The sequence below is a fragment of the Podarcis pityusensis genome, assembly GCF_964106645.2.
Source record: "Podarcis pityusensis genome assembly, chromosome: 11".
In the NCBI taxonomy this organism is placed as follows: domain Eukaryota; kingdom Metazoa; phylum Chordata; class Lepidosauria; order Squamata; family Lacertidae; genus Podarcis; species Podarcis pityusensis.
Window position 1 is genome coordinate 6,570,358 of NC_138036.1, and position 21,017 is coordinate 6,591,374.

The 21,017-nt window shown below is 43.5% G+C and overlaps 1 long non-coding RNA gene across 1 annotated transcript in view; it reads right to left on the reverse strand.

Moving 5' to 3' along the window:
- Positions 1 to 692: 692 nt before the first annotated feature.
- LOC308458840 overlaps positions 693 to 21,017 on the reverse strand; it is a 28,755-nt gene continuing 8,430 nt past the window's right edge. The window contains exon 2 of the long non-coding RNA XR_013977720.1: positions 693 to 836. This is a non-coding gene — a long non-coding RNA (uncharacterized lncRNA). The remainder of the gene's footprint in view (positions 837 to 21,017) is intronic.

Genomic DNA, 21,017 nt, shown 5'->3' on the forward strand with positions numbered 1-21,017 from the left:
TACTTCGACAGCCCCATGGGCCTGATCCAAACCTTTGAGTCTATTATGAACATTTAGCATGTACCTGACTACCAGTCATGACAGCTCTATGGACTACATTGAGGCCTTTGCACTGATCCAGCAGGGATCTTCTTATGTTCTAATATATAGATTTATTTACTTAATTAATTGGATTTATATCCTGCCTTTTTCTCGAAGGAGCTGAAGATTCTCCTCTTCCCCATTTTGTCCCTGTGAGGTAGGTCATGCTGAGAGTAAATGTCACCCAGTGAGCTCCATGGTTGAGTGGGGGATTTGAACCTAGGTTCCCCCCCAGGTCCTAGTCTAACACTCTAACCACTGCCCCACACTTCCCCTACACTTCATGTGAAGTGTAGAGTGGTGTGAAGATTACAACCTGTGTCGTGGGGGGAAAGGGAGCATCAACTGACGTGCCTTGAGTGAGCTCCTTAAAAATCATAGAGCTACTGATCTTGCAAATGCCAGGATTCATCTCACAGCCTTATACAGTGGTGCCCCGCAAGATGAATGCCTCGCAAGACGACAAACTCGCTAGACGAAAGAGTTTTCCGTTTTTTTAGTCGTTCCGCAAGACGGATTTCCCTATGGGCTTGCTTCACAAGATGAAATGTCTTGCGAGTTCTTGCGAGTTTGTTTCCTTTTTCTTAAAGCCGCTAAGCCGTTAATAGCCGCTAAGCCGCTAAGCCGTTAATAGCCGCTAAGCCGCTAAGCCGTTAATAGCCGCTAAGCCGCTAATAGCCGTGCTTCGCAAGATGAAAAAAACCGCAAGACGAAGAGACTCGCGGAACGGATTAATTTTGTCTTGCGAGGCACCACTGTAATCCTGCCCAGAATCTGTTGGTGTCAAACTTTTCTTGTCCTCATCCAATCCGTTCTCTATTTGGTCATTTTCACGGATAACATCGGCTGTTTGTTTTGGACGCTAACTAACCAGAAAGTTGCAGAGATTGAAACTTGCTCCCTGGCGGGTGGCTGTGATTTTTATCCATGATGACAGGATCCTTTTTGTTGCTCGTTTCTATTTTGGCGATCTTCACAGGTTTATTTACAAGTGGAGACGTGGCGGCAACCAGCCTCGGCTGCAGTCAGAGGAGCGTCCCTGCACTTTACTTCACTGACTTTCTGTCAGCTTTCATTTCAATGGCGATTTCAGAAGGCAGGCCCTCAATGGCCCCTAGAAAGCATCTTTTATTCTGCTTTGCCATATAACGGAGGGGGGTGGTGTGTGTGTTCTGAATTCTGCATGATGTTCCAGTCTGAATAACAAACCCTTCAGCAGAAAAAGAAACCCACATTTTGTCCTCACTGCATTATCCATCACGGTGTCATTAGGGTAGACTCACATACATACATGCACATTACTGAATTTTGCACCAACAATAGACTTCCATTTTAATTTTCCACCATGATGCATGGTGGTGCTTAATGATGGGCAAATCCATCAACTTCACATTTACCTCAATGTTAAATTCATCCCCCACATTTCCACGGCAATTTGCAATTTATTATTATTCTTTAAAATTCGCACGAAAATTCACCAACAGTTCTGTGTGATTTTTTCCCTTATAAATACATTTTTGTACACAGTTTTGATTAAGATGCACATTTCCTCACAAGCAATGATCCCTAATATAAAGCATTTTTGCATGTTAATTGCATGGATATATGCATTTTTAACGCACACTTTCACCTGATAACGTGTACACATCGGTCGGTTGGAAAACTGCAGTGTAAGATTCTGTGAACTCCGTTTTTGAAGGCTAGCCGTATTCTCTTTTGCGTGGCTGGTTCAAGAAGTGTGAGGTGGGAAGCTCCTCATTAAAATGCCAACCGAATTGAATTTCTCCCCATCCCTGGTGATGGTGCATCAGGGGTATTCTGAGGCATTAAAGGAAATTTTAATGGTGGGCTCAGGAAGGAGTTGGTGCTGGGTCCTGTGAGACTGCTAAGACCCAGACTTTCTGGATGCTGATTACCTCTGTAGGTATAGAGTTACACACACACAGAGAGAGAGAGAGAGAGAGAGAGAGAGAGAGAGAAATGATATTTCTAAGTAATATTTCTGGGCCCTTATCACCTTTTATAAGGTAAAATGAATTGATGTGCATGCATAGTTAATTAGCACAGGGTTTGGGAAATCTATTTTTGTATATCTAGTCTTATTTGCTGTATTTGCGTTGTTATTATAAGGCAGTGCCCTTCAAGCTCCTATTTTCAAGTGTGTCATCTCGTCCTGTTGTTTTGAGACTAAAGTTGTCTGCTGAGGGGTGATTCTGAAGCAGCCACTACACTACAGCCCCCTGGTGTATTATAGGAATGTTTCAAGCGCCTGATAGGAAGACGTTTGCAAGCAAGAATAACCTGGAGGCAGGGGACACTCTTGCCTCATTGTCCTTGTATTAAATAGACTACTTAGGTGCACTAGCAGTATGTGGGCAATTGCATCGCTCTGAATAACTGTGTTTCTAACCAAATACAAAACACTTCTGAGTGCAAATCCTAACAAGTTTAATTCTGAATAAATTATGTCGGGCCCACATAGATGGAACACTGGCTAATTGGGAAAGACATTGACTTGGGGAGTTGCTGATGGTCAGAAGAGGCAGTGCTCTTAGACTCTTTGAAGCCAGCACCTTCTAAATGGGAACTAAATGTTGGGAGATTCATAATAGGCGAAAGGCAGAACTTCGCAACATGCGTTGTCAAGCTATCAGGACAGGAAAGGAATCAGGGAGCTGTGCTGTGCAGAGGGCCTTCTCGGTAATGGCACCTGCCCTGTGGAATGCCCTCCCAGCAGATGTCAAAGAGAAAACAACTACCAGACTTTTAGAATACATCTGAAGGCAGCCCTGTTTAGGGAAGCTTTTAATGTTTAATAGATTATTGTATTTTAATATTCTGTTGGAAGCCACCCAAAGTGGCTGGGGAAACCCAGCCAGATGGGTGGGGTATAAATAATAAATTATTATTATTATTATTATTATTATTATTATTATTATTATTATTATTACTAGGCTTGTGATCTTGCCTCTGCAGCCCAACCAACATAGTTGGGAACTTAGTCTCTCATATTTCTAAACCCTGGGACCATTCAATGCATCTGAATGTTGGAAGATTCAGGATGGACAAAAGGTCACGTGGGACCTTAACTATGGAATTTGCACCTGCGAGAGGTAGTGAGGGCCACCAACTGAAATGACTTTGAAATAGGATTAGGCAAATTCATGGAGAATAAAGCTATCATTGACAGCTAGCCATTATGGTTATGTGCTACCTTCACTGTTGGAAGCACTATGCCTCTGAGCACAAGTTAATGGAAATCATAAATGAGGAATGTGGTACTATGCTCAGAGTTTGTGGGCTTGCGTGGCGAGTTCCCGACACCCCCCCCCCCACGGTAGAAATAATGAAACATGACACAATTATTTAAGGTTAATGGGCTAAAAAAGGCAACAACTTTATTGGTTACAGGTGATGAGCGGTATTGGCTTAGGCATTTGGATCTAACCGACTATCTCTGACTCCAACCCATCTTCTGGAAGTCCGGGAAGGGTTAACCACCGTTAGGGGGAGTCCTGCTGATGCACATCAACTAGGAGCTCCCCCGGGGTCACCAATAGGGGGCAATCCTTAGACCCTAACCTCCCTAGGCTTCGGACAGGGCCATGCCCCTGGAATCCTTTATCGGACTACCCTTCAATATATGGGGCAGGTGATGGCGCTACCTTCCCTCTTTCCATCTACAGAAGTATTCCAATGCCTAACCGCCAATACCCAGCAAATTGTGACGATTTGCTACGAGGTAGGCAAAAACCAAGTGGCTGGTGCCAATTTGCCAAGTGGAAAAATTCCTACCAGGCCCCTCAAAGGCGACCAACCAAAGTCCATAGCAAGGTCAAGGAACGAAAACCTTAAAGGGTGGGAGGGTGGAAAAAGCAGGAACAGCTGGTAAGCAGCAAAAAGGGAGATCCCTGGCCGCGTCCTGCTTCAAATAGAGCAGGTCACACCCCCAGAGCCAGCCGATTGGCTGGCCAGAAGGTGACACGGCTGGGAATACCCAATCACGCAGGGCCAGCCTCCCACCCCCTGCGCACGTGGAGGGGCCGTGAAGCCCACAACCCCACCTCCTCCTTAAGGCAGAAGTGGCTTTCCCTTAGGCTTCTGGTTGGACACTATGAGAACGGGAAATGAGACTGGATAGGCCCTTGGTTTCATTCAGAAATTTCCTGTTTCTGTGACAAGATGGACCAGTGTTCTGACTTACTCTAAAGCTATTTCATATCTTCATATATCCCACTGTTTTGGCCTCGTACATGTCAGCTACTTAATTGTATATCTTCCTTGCATCATAAAAAATAAATTTTGTATCCAGCTGCTAATGAAGTTTAAAAAATGCCATCAGTCATTTAGGAGTCTAATCCAAATTCATCAGTGTCTCAAATTGATGCATGTGTATGAGACGACCAATTGGTTAAATCTCTGATTCAGTGCTTTTGATCAGTTCTGTGCATTGGAGCAAGCTAGCTCCGCTGGAGATCAGTCAAATGGACTCATTATTAGTATGGAACACTTCAGAAAAAGGTATATTCTTTCTACAAATAAAGTTCTAACTGATCGATGGCATTTATTTTTTACTTTATTGACCACACAATGCAGAAAAAATATAATTCAGAACTGTCATCGTTACAGGTGTAACATAATACCTGCTCTGGACTTGTAAGAAATTGATCTTCAGTCTGGCAGCACCTACATTATGGAACGCCCTGGCTATTTTCATCAGACAGTTGCCTTCGTTGCCTTTTCAGCACTGGCCCCGACTTGGTGGAACGCTCTATCACAAGAGACCAGGGCCGTGTGGGATTTGACATCTTTCCACAGGGCCTGCAAGACAGAGCTGTTCCGCCTGGCCTTCGGCTTAGACTCACTCTTTCCCCTTATATGGGATTTGGTATATAAATTTTCCCCTGGCTTTTTTGCTGGCCCATGTAGGACCAGCATGGATAACTGGCTCAGGTGAATATCTGATGTTTCCTCCCTTTATGGTCTTGATTTATGGGCTACTACTAAAATGAGGCTGCATTTTAAGCTGCATTTTAAACTGTAATTTAATTAACCGTTTGTTTGTTTGTTTGTTTGTTTGTTTGTTTATTGTTGTTGTTTTCTGTTACGTTTTATTGTACTTTATATTTGGTGTTAGGGATGTGGGTGGTGCTGTGGGTTAAACCACAGAGCCTATGACTTGCTGATCAGAAGGTCGGCGGTTTGAATCCCCGCGACGGGGTGAGCTCCCATTGCTCGGTCCCTGCTCCTGCCAACCTAGCAGTTCGAAAGCACTTCAAAGTGCAAGTAGATAAATAGGCACCGCTCCAGCGGGAAGGTAAACAGTGTTTCCGTGCACTGCTCTGGTTCGCCAGAAGTGGCTTAGTCATGCTGGCCACATGACCCGGAAGCTGTACACTGGCTCCCTCAGCCAATAAAGCGAGATGAGCGCTGCAACCCCAGAGTTGGTCATGACTGGACCTAATGGTAAGGGTTCCCTTACCTTTACCTTTATATTTGGTGTTAGCTGCCCTGAGTCCGGCCCTGGCCGAGGAGGTTGGGGTATAAATAAATAATTTTGTTGTTATTGTTATTGTTGTTGTTACTCTTTTTGGCACCACATTAAAATATTTTCATTTATGCAAACGTATCCAGACATCTTCCATTCACATGGAAAATGGAGCAAGCTTGTTTTCTCCTGCTCTGTAGGGTAGGACTCAAACCAAGTTACAAGAAAGGAGATTCTGACTAAACATCAGGAAGAACTTTTTGACAATAAGAACTGTTCAACAGTGGAATAGACTCCCTCAGGTGGTCGTGGACTCTCCTTCCTTGGAGGTTTTTAAGCAGAGGTTGGACAACCATCTGTCATTGATACTTTAGCTGTGATTCCTGCATTGCAGGGGTTGGACTAGATGACCTTTGGGTTCCCTTCCAACTCTACAGTTCTGTAATTCTATGATCTGCAAGCTCCATGTGTTAATTATTTTTAGTTACCATTGATGTTAATAATCTTTTAAATATTTTAAATACCTGCTTTTAACTGTAAACCCCACCACCATCAATAATTTTAATGCTGTAATTCATAGTTTTGTAACTCACTTTGAGATTTTATTACAAACAAGTGGGATATACATTTTTGGAAATGAATAAATAAAAATACAAGAAGCTCATGTACATATGAAACTGTCTTCTTTTCCTTCTTCTTCTTCTTCTTCCACAGAGACCCACATCTACTTTTGGATATACAGTGGTACCTCGGTTTACGAACTTAATCCATTCCAGAAGTCCGTTCTTAAACCAAAACCATTCTTAAACCAAGGTGCGCTTTTGCTAATGAGTTCTCCTGCCGCAGGTGCCCTTCCACCATTCGGATTCCGCTCTTAGATCGAGGTAAAGTTCTCAAACCAAGACACTATTTCCAGCTTTGCGGAGTTTGTAAACCAAATCATTCTTAATTCGGACTGTTCTTAGGCCAAGGTGCCACTGTATTCATCTTCAAGTTCTCTACACTGTTTTCAGTTGTTTTCAGATGTTTGCATACACATAAGCCCTGCTGTTAATTTTAGATCACCCGCCCATCAAATAGGTGGTCATGCACTAGGTCTTTTGAAATTCTATGGTCTCCACACTAATGCTGCTATGTTCCATTGGCCTGAGTCATCTCTTGCCACATACCCTGCATATGTCCATTTTAACCCCATAACCATTTATCTTTACCATATCCAATTATTAGTTTCTCTATATTTTAATGATAACCATAACATTGCATGCCCCACGACATGTTGGGTTGTTCTTAAGCTGTTCATATTTCTCTATGTCATGGTCCAGTTCTCCACTCCATAACACATCACATGTCATATGCACAGACTGAATACTTTAGCTTTCAGTTCTAAGGAAATGTTTTTATTCTTAATCATGAAGCTGAGTTTCCCATCATGCTTCGACTCAAGGAAGGGTAACATCACCCCAATTCACCTTATTATTCAGCCCCAGCACAGAGTGGTTATTCAGCTCTAGCAACTGGTTGACTACTGTGTAAAATAACACCCTGAACTAATAGGCTTTTGATCCCCACGTCTCTTCTCATGCTTCCTGTCATATAAGTGCAAGTTTGAGCTCACATTGTGGGTGAGCAAATTTCCATGACTGCTGTTTAAATACTGCATCCGTCTTCATTCTCCTTCATTTTATGAGTTTTTGCTCTGTAGTTTGCCGAGAAGCTTGCAGCCATGGCAGGAGCTCTGTCAACTCGGCAGCGAGTCCCATTGATTTCACTGGGATTTACTTCCAAGTAACTAAGGTATTTGTTGGCAGCTTTCCAAACATCCTGGGCTCAGTTATCACTAGGCAAGAGTCCCAGATGTTTAAGGCATATGATTTGAAGACTGAGTAACCTCTCAAATGATACTCATGCCCTGATAATGAATTAATAGAATCATAATGGGAGGAAATAGTCCCATCATGGAATTTAGCAGATTGGGTTTATGTCAATGGGCATGCGATTGGCCTCAAATTGGTGCCAATTAAAACCCAGTGGCAGAACTCCAGCAGAATTTGATAGAAAATCATTCCAAACAGTTGGTTGAGTCCCCCCCCCCTTTCTTTGTAAGAAAGAACAGGCTCATTAGAATCAAGTATATCATTTTTTTATTTGACTCTAATTGCCTTTTAAAGCACATGTGAATGCAGGCTGCAGATGCCAAGACCATGTCTTAATATAACAAGTAGTGAAGCATTGAGGCTCTCATGTTTAATCAGAATTAAATAAATGCCAACAAAGGAATTAAACCGAGCAAGATCAAGGAGCTCTTTCCATGCATATGTGGGCCCTGTGCAAGGACTTGGCCATGGTTCACCAACACATTCTCTGCCTCACTTGAAGGAAGCTGTCTTCTATATCTTGAGTCAAAACTATTGGTCCAGCTACCTCAATGTGGCCACGAATGGCTATCTACATCTCACACAGGGTCTTTTCTCGGTCCTGCTGTTGGAGAAATATCTTACCATGTAGTGACTGGTTCTCAGCCTGGGATGTTTTTCACAAAAACTTCATGTTCAGCCACGAAAACATGCATCTTCCATAGTATTCATCACTTGATGTTTGCAGCACCAGGTAACAACTCCCATGTATGGACTATCACTTGTGGATGTAACACCACAGATTGAACTATCATCTCACATTACTTCAAAAGCAAAGCTTTGCTGTTGGGCCACGTCATACATTCAGCTGCCAATCACCTTGGGCTCCCCTGTGCACATTCAGACATGATTGAAATTTGCTTTTTTTTGGTGTATGTGTGTGTTAAAAAACATACTAATAAGGAGAAAGTAATAGAGGAAATTGCTTTCTTAATGAGCTGGCCTTATGGAACTTACGATCTGCCAGCCTAGTCTATTCCACAGGTGTGTTTTGAAACTAAATGGAGGAAGGTACAAAACACTCTGTGCAATGCAAGTGACTCATCTCTATCCCAATAATGAAATTGCAGCCATGTGCTAGTGCACCATTAGGGCGCTGCCTAGTGTCACAGGTATACCATTGAAGTCTCAAATTAAAACTCACAGCATGTAGATTTGCTGTCCAACTCTGGTTTCTGGGAATTAAATGACACATTGTGGAAAATCCAGGCCATGGTCTCTCATCAGCTCAGGGTGTCCAGAAGTTGAATAATACATGTCTTCGCAGTGAGTGCAAACACAATGTTATGTTCCACAGGTGACGAATGCTCCTGATGCCAACTCCAAACGCAGTGGGGTGATGACAGGCTGGGAGCAAGGGATGGGGACTGAGACCCACGAAGCATTGCCTTTGACAAATATTTCATTGTTCCATTGTTCAGCTTGGCATTGACTTCTAGGTGGAGTAGCTGTCCAAGGTCCTGAAGGGTCTCTGTTTGAGACTTCCATCTCCTAGCAGCTGACAACATTGTGGTTGGTGAAACCCTTTTAGCCCATCTCTCCCTTGCATGGGGCCACGTAATTGCCGTGTGCTTGTTAAAGGACAATAACAGAAGCTCCCGCACACCCACACACACCACCCTCTTTTTTTATTCCTTTTATGTCAGCCTTGATTTGCAGGAAACTTTTCATGGTTGCCCTTAGAAAAGGTGAAGGCAGCTGCAGGTTGCTTCCTACATGAAATCAGGTCACAGTGATTCTGGATATGGGAACGTAATGATCACCGCAAACAAAAAAGGGCCCCTGCTAACATCCTCCACGCCCCCCCCTCCATCCGAGTCCAATGCACGGCTCGGCATTTTCAATATATATTTAAAATAACAAAGCAAGACAAGCAGGCGCCTTTCCCCCCAGAAACTGCCAACGTATGCTCCAAAATCTCCTGCATTTTGCATTGTGTCAGTCTGTGTCAGAGGCTTCAGGGAAGGTAATATAGGAGATGAATGAAAGTCTATCATCTCAGTGCCAAGATGAAAAAGTGACAGCTCATAATGAAAAGAAAAATAGTTTCCATTTTGGACCTCTGTAAGTAAGAAAATGACGGAGCCCTGGGAACCGCCAAGCCTGAAAAATGATCCCTTTGACAGACATGCCTATAAGTGAAAGTGCACGGGATATAATTCGAACCATAATATAGGAAATAATGATTATTTTAGGGATAGCACGATTTTAAATAAAATCCTTGACTGCTCTATGGAAAATGGGAACTGGGAACAATGTGGGGCGGTGGGGTGGGCGTGAGGGCTGTAGGTTAATTTAAGAAATAAATGACCTAGTTTAAGATGTGTGTCTCTTTGATAATGTCACGCATGTGAAGATCGCCAAGGAAGGAGGACACCATAGCCTGGGTCTGAGTTTTCTTTTCTCCTACAAGCCTAGATCAGGGGGAAAAAATTCACTGGTGACAGGCAAAAATCTGGTGGTATTGGAATGGAATTGGTTGCAGGGGCTGTCTTCAACGGAGACAGAGAGGGCAGGTGCTTTGCATACACAAACACACACCAACGAATTTGTGGGGATGAAAAGTGGCTAGACCAGCTGCTTATTCACAAGAATCCTGACCAGCAATCAATTCAGACACGGAAAGGGACAGAGCTGATTCTACAAGCTTCCAAATCCCTCCCAATTGCTTAGAAGTCTCTGAGTGAAACATGGAAGGGAGAAGGAGGGGACAGAGGTTGCCTCTTGAGAGCCAATGTGGTGTAGTGGTTAAGAGTGGTAGAATAATAATAATAATAATAATAATAATAATAATAATAATAATATTTATACCCCACCCTCCCCGGCCAGAGCCGGGCTCAGGGCGGCTAACAGCAGTAAAATTACAATAAAAACATAATGGGGGGGGAGACACCAATTTAAATTACGGGTTAAAATACAATTTAAAATGCAGCCTCATTTTAATAGTAACCCATAGATCAAAACCATAAGGGGAGGGAAACATAAGGGTAAGACTGAGTCCAAACCAAAGGCCAGGTAGAACAGCTCTAGGGAGAAGAGTCGATGGAAGAAGACTGGAAGAAATTTAAAGACTATCTTCAGAAACACTGCAAAATTAAGGAATGTTAGAGTGATGTTGGACTGAAAATAAGCGGTTTCCAGCTGTACAGGTTAAAGCTAATGATAGACTAAGATTAAAGATTAAGATTAAAGATGTTTAAAGAAATGGAAATTTGATATTAAGAGGGAAAATTTTAACGTTATATGATACTAAGACCAAAGATCAGGTTTAAAGAAGTTGAAGTTATATATTTTAATATCTTATTAAAGCTAAAGATTGGGATTAAAAAAGTGGAAAAGAAACTGCTGGACAAACAATTTGGATTGGAATACAAAAGAGGGAGGTATGAGGAAGTCCAGAAAATAAGTAACTTAAAAATGGAAATGGAAAAGAGATATTGTTTTTAATTGTTATATTTTTTGTTTTTGTTTTATTGTTGAATTTTGTTTTGTTTTTTGTGTGTGTTGTTGTTATATGTATTGTGTATGTTTTTTTTCTTTCTTTGTTGTTCGAAACTTTAATAAAAATTATTAAAAAAAAAAAAAAGAACAGCTCTGTCTTGCAGGCCCTGCGGAAAGATGTCAAGTCCTGCAGGGCCCTAGTCTCTTGTGACAGAGCATTCCACCACATCAGGGCCAGTGCTGAAAAATGCCGTGGCCCTAGTTGAGATCTATCTAACCACCTTGAGACTTGGGACCTCCAAAGTGTTGTCATTTGTGGACCTTAAGGTCCTCCACGGGGCATACCAGGAGAGGCGGCCCCGTAGGTACTGGTGAACCATGTTCGATTCTCCACTCCTCCACATGCAGCTGCTGGGTGACCTTGGGCTAGTCACACTTCTCTGAAGTCTCTCAGCCTCACTTACCTCACAGAGTGTTTGTTGTGGGGGAGGAAGGGAAAGGAGATTGTGAGCTGTTTTGAGACTCCTTAGGGTAGTGATAAAGCGGGATATCAAATCCAAGCTCCTCCTCTTCTTCTTCTTCTTCTTCTTCTTCTTCTTCTTCTTCTTCTTCTTCTTCTATGGGGAGAAGGCAGGGGGGGAAGGAAACCCTGAATCTGGGGAATACAGAAATTGGTGTATGTGTGTGTGGGGGGGGTGTAAACAGGGTTAGTTGCCGTTCCCTTCTATGAGCTTTCTGTTAGAATTCCTGCTCTGTGACTGCAGTCATGGGATTGTTGTCTTTCACATGACGGTGTATGTTTTGACTCCACAAAGTGGGAAGTGATGGAGACAGGATGTTTGTTACTGTGTTCCGTGAAGTGGGACTATTGTCCTTTGTTCTTTCTGATGCTAGAGAGAGAGGGAGCCATGTTGCAGTGCTCCATGTGTGTTTATATGTAAATAAAGTAGATTAGCCAAAATGCTGAGTTGCTGAGGTCTGTCATGCAACCTGCGAAGACTCTGCAGATCCCTAAGTGTGCCGATGTCTGTTGGCATCAGTCACTGTGATGTTCAGGCAGAAGAAAGATTTTGAAGCTCCCGAACAAACAACCAGGAGGGAGAGAACATGCAAGTCAGGTATGTGTCTCTACCAGGGTCCTACTCAAGTGTAGGATGAGCTCCTAACACTTTCCAGGTTGGTGGCCATCACTACCTCTTGTGGGAGCAAACTCCATAGCACTGTGTTTCCTTTTATCCATCCTGAATCTTCACACATTCAACTCCATTGAGTGTCCATGAGCTCTAGCATTATAAAAGAATGAGAAAAGCTTCTCTACATCCACTTTCTCCATGCCACGCACATTAAATACACGTAGTCCTGTATGCATCTTTTCTCTAACCTGCCTAGTGATGGTCTTTCTCAGGAACCAGGTGCTGTTGCTGCATAAAGAGATTTGGAACTCCTGAACCGAAGATGAGCCTCCTGGATCAGGTCATTGTCCCATCTAGACCAGCATCGTGTTCTTACGGTGTCCAACCAGATGCATGTGGGAAACCTGCAGGCAGGATCCTGCAGTTGTGACACTTGCTCTAAACAACACTGAGGGAACAGGGGAAGAGATTGTGGGGAGGAATTCAAAAATTGGCAATCTGTTCTGTGGATCGCAATGAACACATTCTAAAACCACAAAACACCCAGGCAAAGGGAACAGTGTTATTTGTTGCTCAGAGCCAAAGGTTTGTGTTTGGATTGCCAAGCTGTTCACAGTGCAACCAAAAGCCTAGCATGTTCGCAGAGCATCAGTGTTTCTTCTGCTACACTCATCGTTTTCTCAATTTCCCTACCAATAATCAATACCGCCAGGCTGGTTGTGGTGGCAGAAGCAAATACAGTATCCCAGCTTAGAGGTTTCTGCAGGCAAACACTCCATTTTGCAAAACTCGGAATGAGCAAATAGGTTTTTGCCTCTGTGCCACCTATGGCAGCTGCGGTTACTATGGATGATTGGGCAGAATGGATAAAAACAGATTTCCCCAACCAACTATATGCAATGCAACATATTTCTCAGACGTTTAATGGAATAGAAATTTTGATTTGATCAGGCTCTTATGGGCACTGCTAGCTCTGAGCATTAAGCCCAAGCTTGGACTTGGGTAAGTGGAAGGATGGAATGGAGAGCATCAAAGGCAGCAGGTGTAGAAATAAAACAATTTCTTTCTCTCTCTTTTTTGGTCATAAAATTGGAATGTCACCAGGAGCCTCTTCCTCTGCTTTGGCCCTTCAGCAGCCGTGAAATATGATTGTTGAGCAGATCCGTCCCCTCTCTAAAGAACAGTTCTGCTCTTCCCCAACCTTTCCCTGCATCCTGGCTGACGCATTGTGTTTCAAACTTGGCTTCTCTCTAAAAGGCTGAAGCCAATGTTATAAAAAAGAGAGAGAACACTTTCATGATGATTCTTGGAAGCTTTTTCCAGGGAACGGATTCAACCGGTGAGACTATCAATGCATTCAGCAGGTTGGTAACTTTGGCACGGGGATGTGGAGGGATGCATCCTGGCTTTAAGGAACAATGCAGAACCCTCTTCAACCTCATTAATTTCAAATTGACTTCACCAGTTGGCTTTGACGAGTGTGTGTGTGCTATGGTCAGTTCTATGGATTTGGCAAGGCATCTGATATTGTGGGCTGTGACATTGTTATGTTAGAGCAGGGGTGGCTGTCGGGTCAGATCCTAATCTCCCCCACTCCTGTGGGCCAAGCATCAGAGGTGGGCAGGATGCCCCTCTGTCAATTGTCTGACATTACAATGATGTCAAATGTCCATTTGCTTTTGCCTTTTCAGCTTGCAAGCAAACTATGCAGACATAAGCATGGCACAATGCTAATTTCAACGGCCAACTGATATATGGGGGGCTTCCAAAAAGCCCCATGTTGGCTTTCATCCACAGCTTTGTATGTGCCACCAATTAGCTGATGGGTGATGCCAAACCACATCTTGACCTGCCCTGCGATTGATGTCCTACAGGGCAGGTGCATGTGGCTTGGCCAAAATGCTTCAGCACTCAAAATGCGGGACCCTGGTACGCTCAAATTGCTCTGCCGGCAAAAATTCCCCACCACTGTGTTAAGGTTACCAAGTCAACCCTCTCCTTCCAGAACATTTGTGGTATAAAATGTTTCTGAATTTCAAAAGGAAGTTATCGGTCATGCAAAGATTGGACACAGAGCAGTATGTCTGAAACCTTTCCAGGCACAAAAAGTGTTGAAAGTGGAATTGGGTATAGGACCCCCCTGGAAGGTTAAGTCCAGTCTAAGGCGACTATGGGGTTGTGGTGCTCATCTTGCTTTCAGGCCAAGGGAGCTGGCATTTGTCCACAGACAGTTTTCCAGGTCATGTGGCACATGGAGGACTGTAATGCCTGCCGGAGCACACAGAGCACACAGAAACACCATTTACCTTCCTGCCACAGCAGTACCTATTTATTTACTTGCATTGGCATGCTTTCAAACTGCTAGGTTGGCAGGAGCTGGGACAGAGCAATGGGAGCTCACCCCATCACAGGGATTCGAACCACCAACCTTCTGATCAGCAAGCCCAAGAGGCTCAGTGTTTTAGACCACAGCACTACCTGCGTCCCTATGAAATCGGGTATGTTACCAATCTGATACCATGTGTGAGCACATATAATCATTGATACACAATTCAAAGGACGTCTGGAGGGACCCCAGATCCACACATCAGGGAAACCTGGAATTGATAATCCATTTTAGCAGGTGCCTAAAATGTAACACTGATGGTACCTGCATAATAGTGGCCCATGCCAAGTATCCTTTATCTGGTTGTCACATGGTGAGTATCATGCAAATCATGAACTCTACTACTCAGCTATGATTCCCTCCATTACCTGGCTAACCTTACCCTGAAACTTTTTCTAAAAATCACTTTGAGGTTTGTTTGGTGGTGGTTGTTTTTTACAGTCAAGTGGTATATAAATTTTTATGAAATAAATAATATCCCCATATTTTTATGTCTCCACCAGGATCCTAGATTATGGCTAGAATTTGAACCCATGTTCCAATCTAAAATTCTGTGCATTGGGTCCACATTCTAATTTTCCTAATCCCCCCAGCAGATGTGCAGCCCAACATTCGAGCGGGGCAGGGAGGTGGAACATTTAATAACCAACAATGAGAAGGAGTCATCAAGATCAGGAGGGGAAATTACGCCTTCCAGCAAAACCAAGGCAGACGCGTCAGGCTAGTAAACAAGCCAGCACGGACGAGAGCAATTAAAAGCAGAAAGTTGCAGGAAGATGGATAAGTAAACAGGAGGGTTACAAGTTCACGAGCCCACCCCGAAGGCACCATTAAAAGCTTAATTTGCTACAATCAGGAATGTTCATGGCGTGTTTTGGCTTTCGGGAATGGAAGAGTAATTTCTCTGCTCCTGATGAAACACACTGGGGTTAATGCTTTGGCAAGTCTTCCGTGCTTCTCCTTAACGATGGATATATCCTGACATACAGGCAGCCCAACACAGATTGGTCTAAACCTTGCTATTATTATTTTTAATCATTTGGGAACTCTTGAAAGCAACCTCTTTGTAATGCCTTACAGCACAATCCTAGCCAGGAGTAAATTCTATTGAAATCAATGGGTCTTACTCTCAGGTAAGTGAGGTTAGGATTGCAGATTTAGCCATGCTGCCTAAGGAAGCAAACTGACCGGGGAACAAATGGCAAATCCCACTCTTTCTTTCCTTTCCCTTTTAAAACATAAGAAACAAAGGTATTGCTGTTGGTTATTAAATGCTGTATAAAACCCAGATCTCCATATAGTTCTGCCTCTTATTTCTAACAGTGAGTAATCCAATGTTTCTGAGAAGCATACAAGCAGGACACAAAAGCACAAATCTTTCCTGTAAATTGCCCACTAGGACAGGGGTGTGGAAGTTGTGGCATTCCAGACGTTGGGTTCCTCCAAGATGACTTGGCCACACTTCTCCATGCTCTGGTAACTTCCAGATTGGATTATTGCAATGCACTTTATGTGGGACTGTCCTTGAAGACAGTTCAAAAACTTCCATTGGTCCAAAATGCAGCTACCAGATTACAGTGGTTTCCTACTGTTGGGAATCTGAGGTGAGATGTCCACATACCAGAAGTTGCCCCCTGTTCCAGTCACCTCACAGAGACAGCGTACAGTCCAAAATAGTTTACTGCTGCAGAAGATAAGGCTTCAGTAATACAGTTCCAGAGATAGATGCATACACAGAGCTTGTAGGCTTTGCAGATGGAGATACATAAAAGTACAAAGAAATCCTGTTGCTCCAGAAATTCAGGACACAGATTCTGACTCACACCATTGAACACTTCCAGTCAGGCTCACTAATTTCACAAATGAGCTGATATGTCTCAATCACTTATATAGGCAGTACTGGGTCATTACCATAGTAACTGGCTTGGCTAACTTTGTACCTGTTTGCTTATCTCATCCATAAGGTGATTTTTACGCTCATGAAGGAAATGTTTGTTTTCAGGGTCCACGCTATTCCTGTGACTGCAATCTGTTTTAACTGTCTTAAATTCCAAATTTCAAATAGTTGTAACCTGCCCTGGAACCTCCTGCTGGTAAAGGGCGAGTAATAACTTTAATGATGATGATACTGCTGAACTACAACTTCCACCCTTCCTGCTCATTGCCCATGCTTGCTAGATGGGAGCTGTGTTCCTTGTGTGTGTTACTCATTCCTGCTCCAGTAAGTGCTTCTGAGTAATCAACATAGCCATTAGCCTTTGGCAGGTCTGTCCTTCATGAATTTGCTACATCCTGTTTCAGGAGCATCTACCTGTTGCAGCAAACACTGTAGATGATTGATGCCTTGATAAATAAGTCCTCTTTTTTTGGTCTGTCTTTTTAGTCTGTCGCTTGTGAATTTGCATTGTGTGACCTCTGGGTTGGTTGCCAAGAGTTCTTAGTGCAAAAGTTTGACATTCTGGGACGGTTGCCAGGACTTCTGGCTTAAACACAGGACATTTCGATTACAAGGTCGGCACCATCCTTTTCACTTATGGCCCCTCCAGACATCCTTTTAATTGTGCATTCCTGATTATTTGAGCTCATGATGGTCTTGAGGCAGTAATGCATGATTCCACTTCCAATACCGTTTTCAACTGTAAAGGTTTTGGGGCAGACGCACTGCTTCGTTTCCAGCCGGTGAATGACCTGTAGCTTCCTGCTAAAATTCTGTAACTTTGCCTATCACAAATTATTCTGTAGAAGAGCTGTGTGTCCTGCTTTCATTGCCCTATAGCACAAGAGTGCCTCTCCAGACTTCACTAATGTGATTATATTAGGGAAGCATCACAGAACACCCAATAAAGCAGAATGATGTGTGGATTATCCAGTATCAGCTCAGCACTAATGCACTATTATTGCATCAATGAAACAAAAATCACCATCTGGAGGGACTTTTGGTGTACATTCTGTAAATAATTATATAGCCCAAATATGCATCACTAAGTCATTGGCATCACCTCCAGTACATGGTTGCATGAGAGGGGTTGCAAGATACAGGTGTATAGTTTCTCCTTATCTTTGTCCAGATAAAGGTGGAGAAATCTGCCAGTCTTGGCTTCTCTCAGTTTTCCCTATCAGAAGGTGAGTTATCCAAACTTCCACAACAGTTTCTAATTATTATTGCTTTCAAATGTCTACGTGGAAATCCAAACACAATTTTGTGCAGCCATTGACTCGTTTGCTTCTCCAGATTTTGCGATGTGGTTCCTCAGCCAAAGAATACTTAAAAGGGAGAAACAAAGAGAAGCAAAAAATCATCAGGACAGTAAATTGAAAAGAAGAGAGAGATTACTTGTGGAATAATAACTGCCACTTGCATAAAGCCAATCAAAATCTCTTGGGATTGTCATTGCAGCCAGGGTAAATTTGCAGCAGTTTCAACCATCCTCTACCCACAAAGCACCTCCCCCCCCCCAATCATTGAAGCACCTCCCCCAACACAGCATGCAAAAAAAAAGGTGGCGAAGACAAAAGAGAAATTTCAGCTCATAAATGCCTTTTTTTCTGTTTCCATCTTTGCCAGCCCAATGCCCTCCAGATGTTTTGGCCACAACTGCCACCATCTCTGACCATGAGCCAAAACACTTGGAAGTCACCAGGCTGGTGAAAGGTTCTGTACCCATCTCTGAGACACCAGTTTTGAGTTCCTTGTACTCCATTGTCCTTGAGATGAAATATTTTCCTTCTTCCGTCTTAAAAAGAAAAGGATGAAAATCCTGCAATTTGCTACCGGCAATTCAGATTGGCTCTCCAATTATACCGATCTGGTATCCCTACCACCTGCTATCATTAGCATTTACTGGAACCCTGTAATGCGTTGTTTTCAGTTCTGCTAAAGCTTTTTATGACATTCAGGAGGCAGCAGCGAGAACAATAAGACAAGCAAACAAAGTGATATTTACTAAATGAAGTGAACCTTTCTCGTGAAATTAACAAAGTGTGCTTTTCGAAATAGATTGCCTTAAATGCCAGGCTGAGGCTTTAAAAAAATGTCCATTTATTTATTTATTTATTTTTGAAAAGTGCTTTGGGACTCAGAGAAGTGGGAGAAAACATTTCCTGGCAGAGAAGCGAAGTCAATGAGACTTGCTCCCAGACACCCAGATAGGATCAGAGGATGCTTGATTTAGTCAGACAACGGATTCATCTAGCCCTACACAGTTTCCTACACAGACTGGCAGTAGCTCTGGAGGGTTTCAGACAGGGGTCTTTTGTAGCCAGGCCTGGAGGCACCAGGGATAGATCACAGGAACTTCTTTTTTGAAAGCAGGTGCTCTAACACTGAGCTTTCCCTATAGGCAGGAGTAGCCACCATGAGGTCTTACAGGTGCTGTGGAACTCCAACTCCCAGTGTGGCCAGTGATCCAGCCACATCTGGAGGGTACCGCATTGGGCATTCCTGGCATACACAGATGGTGCCAGAGATACAAGAAGGTGGAAGAGGGTTGGTGCTTTTTTCTATGAGTCTCTTCTTCCCTGTAGAATCACACACATAGGTAGCCTGAACTACCCTAGCTTTATTTTTCCCCTTGAAGGAGTGATTAGCAGCCATTCATTTCCATGAGGCTTAATTTTTTAAAAATTATTATTATTATTATTATTATTATTATTATTATTATTATTTCTTCTTCTTATTCTTGCTTATCCTTAACTCTGTGGTTTTGATACCGTATCTTTATACTTTAATCTGCTGGTGTTCTTTTTGGAGGGACATTTTAGGTACATACTGGTTGATGTGAAGGCAAAAATACAATTTCCCCAATGATAGTCAGCACCCAGACATTCCCCGTCCCCATTCCTTGAGGTCATGTTCCTTGGTGTGACGTCAGAGTGCCCTGCTAGAAGAAGAGGAGAAGGAGGAGGAGGAGGAGTTTGGATTTGATATCCCGCTTTATCACTACCCGAAAGAGTCTCAAAGCGGCTAACATTCTCCTTTCCCTTCCTCCCCCACAACAAACGCTCTGTGAGGTGAGTGGGGCTGGGAGACTTCAGAGAAGTGTGACTAGCCCAAGGTTACCAAGCAGCTGCAAGTGGAGGAGTGGGGACGAGAACCCAGTTAACCAGATTACGAGTTCACCGCTCTTAACCACTACACCACACTGGCTCATTAGGACACAGGAGCAGGACACTCAAATGCTGAAGCAGGGGTGTCCTTGTTCTCCTAGCTCTGACTCCGACATCCAGGTATTGTGTGGCATTCCTGCGCATAATCAGATGTTTGCATGTAGAAGCATGACACAATTGTATGTCCCTACTATGCGGAGCTGCTTATGCGCTTTTAGATACAGTGGTACCTCGGGTTAAGAACTTAATTCGTTCTGGAGGTCCGTTCTTAACCTGAAACTGTTCTTAACCTGAGGCACCACTTTAGTTAATGGGGCCTCCAGCTGCCACCACACAATTTCTGTTCTCATCCTGAAGCAAAGTTCTTAACCTGAGGTAGTATTTCTGGGCTAGCGGAGTCTGTAACCTGAAGTGTCTGTAACCTGAGGTACCACTGTATCAATACCCAAATGTCAGGGGTGGAGGGTGGCCATGGGTTGCGATGGAGAGGACACTGAACCCCCTATTCAGATTCAACTCATGAGGCCCCTGTGTGCAAGTGGGAAGTGGAGAGAACCAGTGTGATGGGGTTTTAAGATCCAGAGAAAGACTTAGTTCTCAGTGAGTGGGCAAATCTGTAGGTGGGCTGTGCCGTTCTGGCGGCAGGTGGGAGATATACTGTACCTTTGATCTGCAGTTCCAGGAATGTGCAATCTAAAATTTGACACATGAAGGGGATGGAAAGTGAAGGAAGTAGAGAGAGTAATAAATTTCTGTCTCTCTGTGTGCATTTTCAGGAACCTTTGTAAATTTTTTGCAGCCCAGTCCTGCACATCTCTGCTCTGTCCCCAAGATGAGCCTAATTGTCCTTAAATGACAGTTTTGTGTGTCGATGGAGATGCACTTAACAGTGATTGCTGTTTGCCTTGCATGCCAAGCCGGCCTTTTTCAGGACTCAGGATAGCTCCAAACCTGCCATGTTCATGCTTTCTATGGCTCAGAAGGGGCCTTGGAGGAGTCTGCCACATTGTTAATAGACTCGGGTTGTTTTCTCCCCTCTTTTTACAATCTTTGTCGCTTTTGAAGCTCACGTCGCTCCGAAAAGCGGCAGAGAAGCACCGCGTCTGCATATTCCTTTCAGCCGCTCCTCATCTGAAGCAAAATAAAACAAACAAACCCAACAGCCCCCTCCTCTCCCCCGTCCCACTTCTGGCACCTGCAACCATTGCCGGCTGCCGAACAGGTGAGCCTCGCCGAGCGCTATTCAAAGCAAACAAGCTGGCAGCTTGCTAGACAACAAAACCACAGCTCGGCTCCAGCTGGGGAAGGAGATTACTTTGATAACAAATTAAAACTGGATCTGAAACCTTGGAAGGGGCAGGGGAACCGGAAGACACTTGGCTTCAATATTTTTTGTTTTGTTTTGTTTTGTTTTTAATGCACACTATAAAGATGGTTCTTTATTAACAACCATTCCTTAGCTCCTAGCA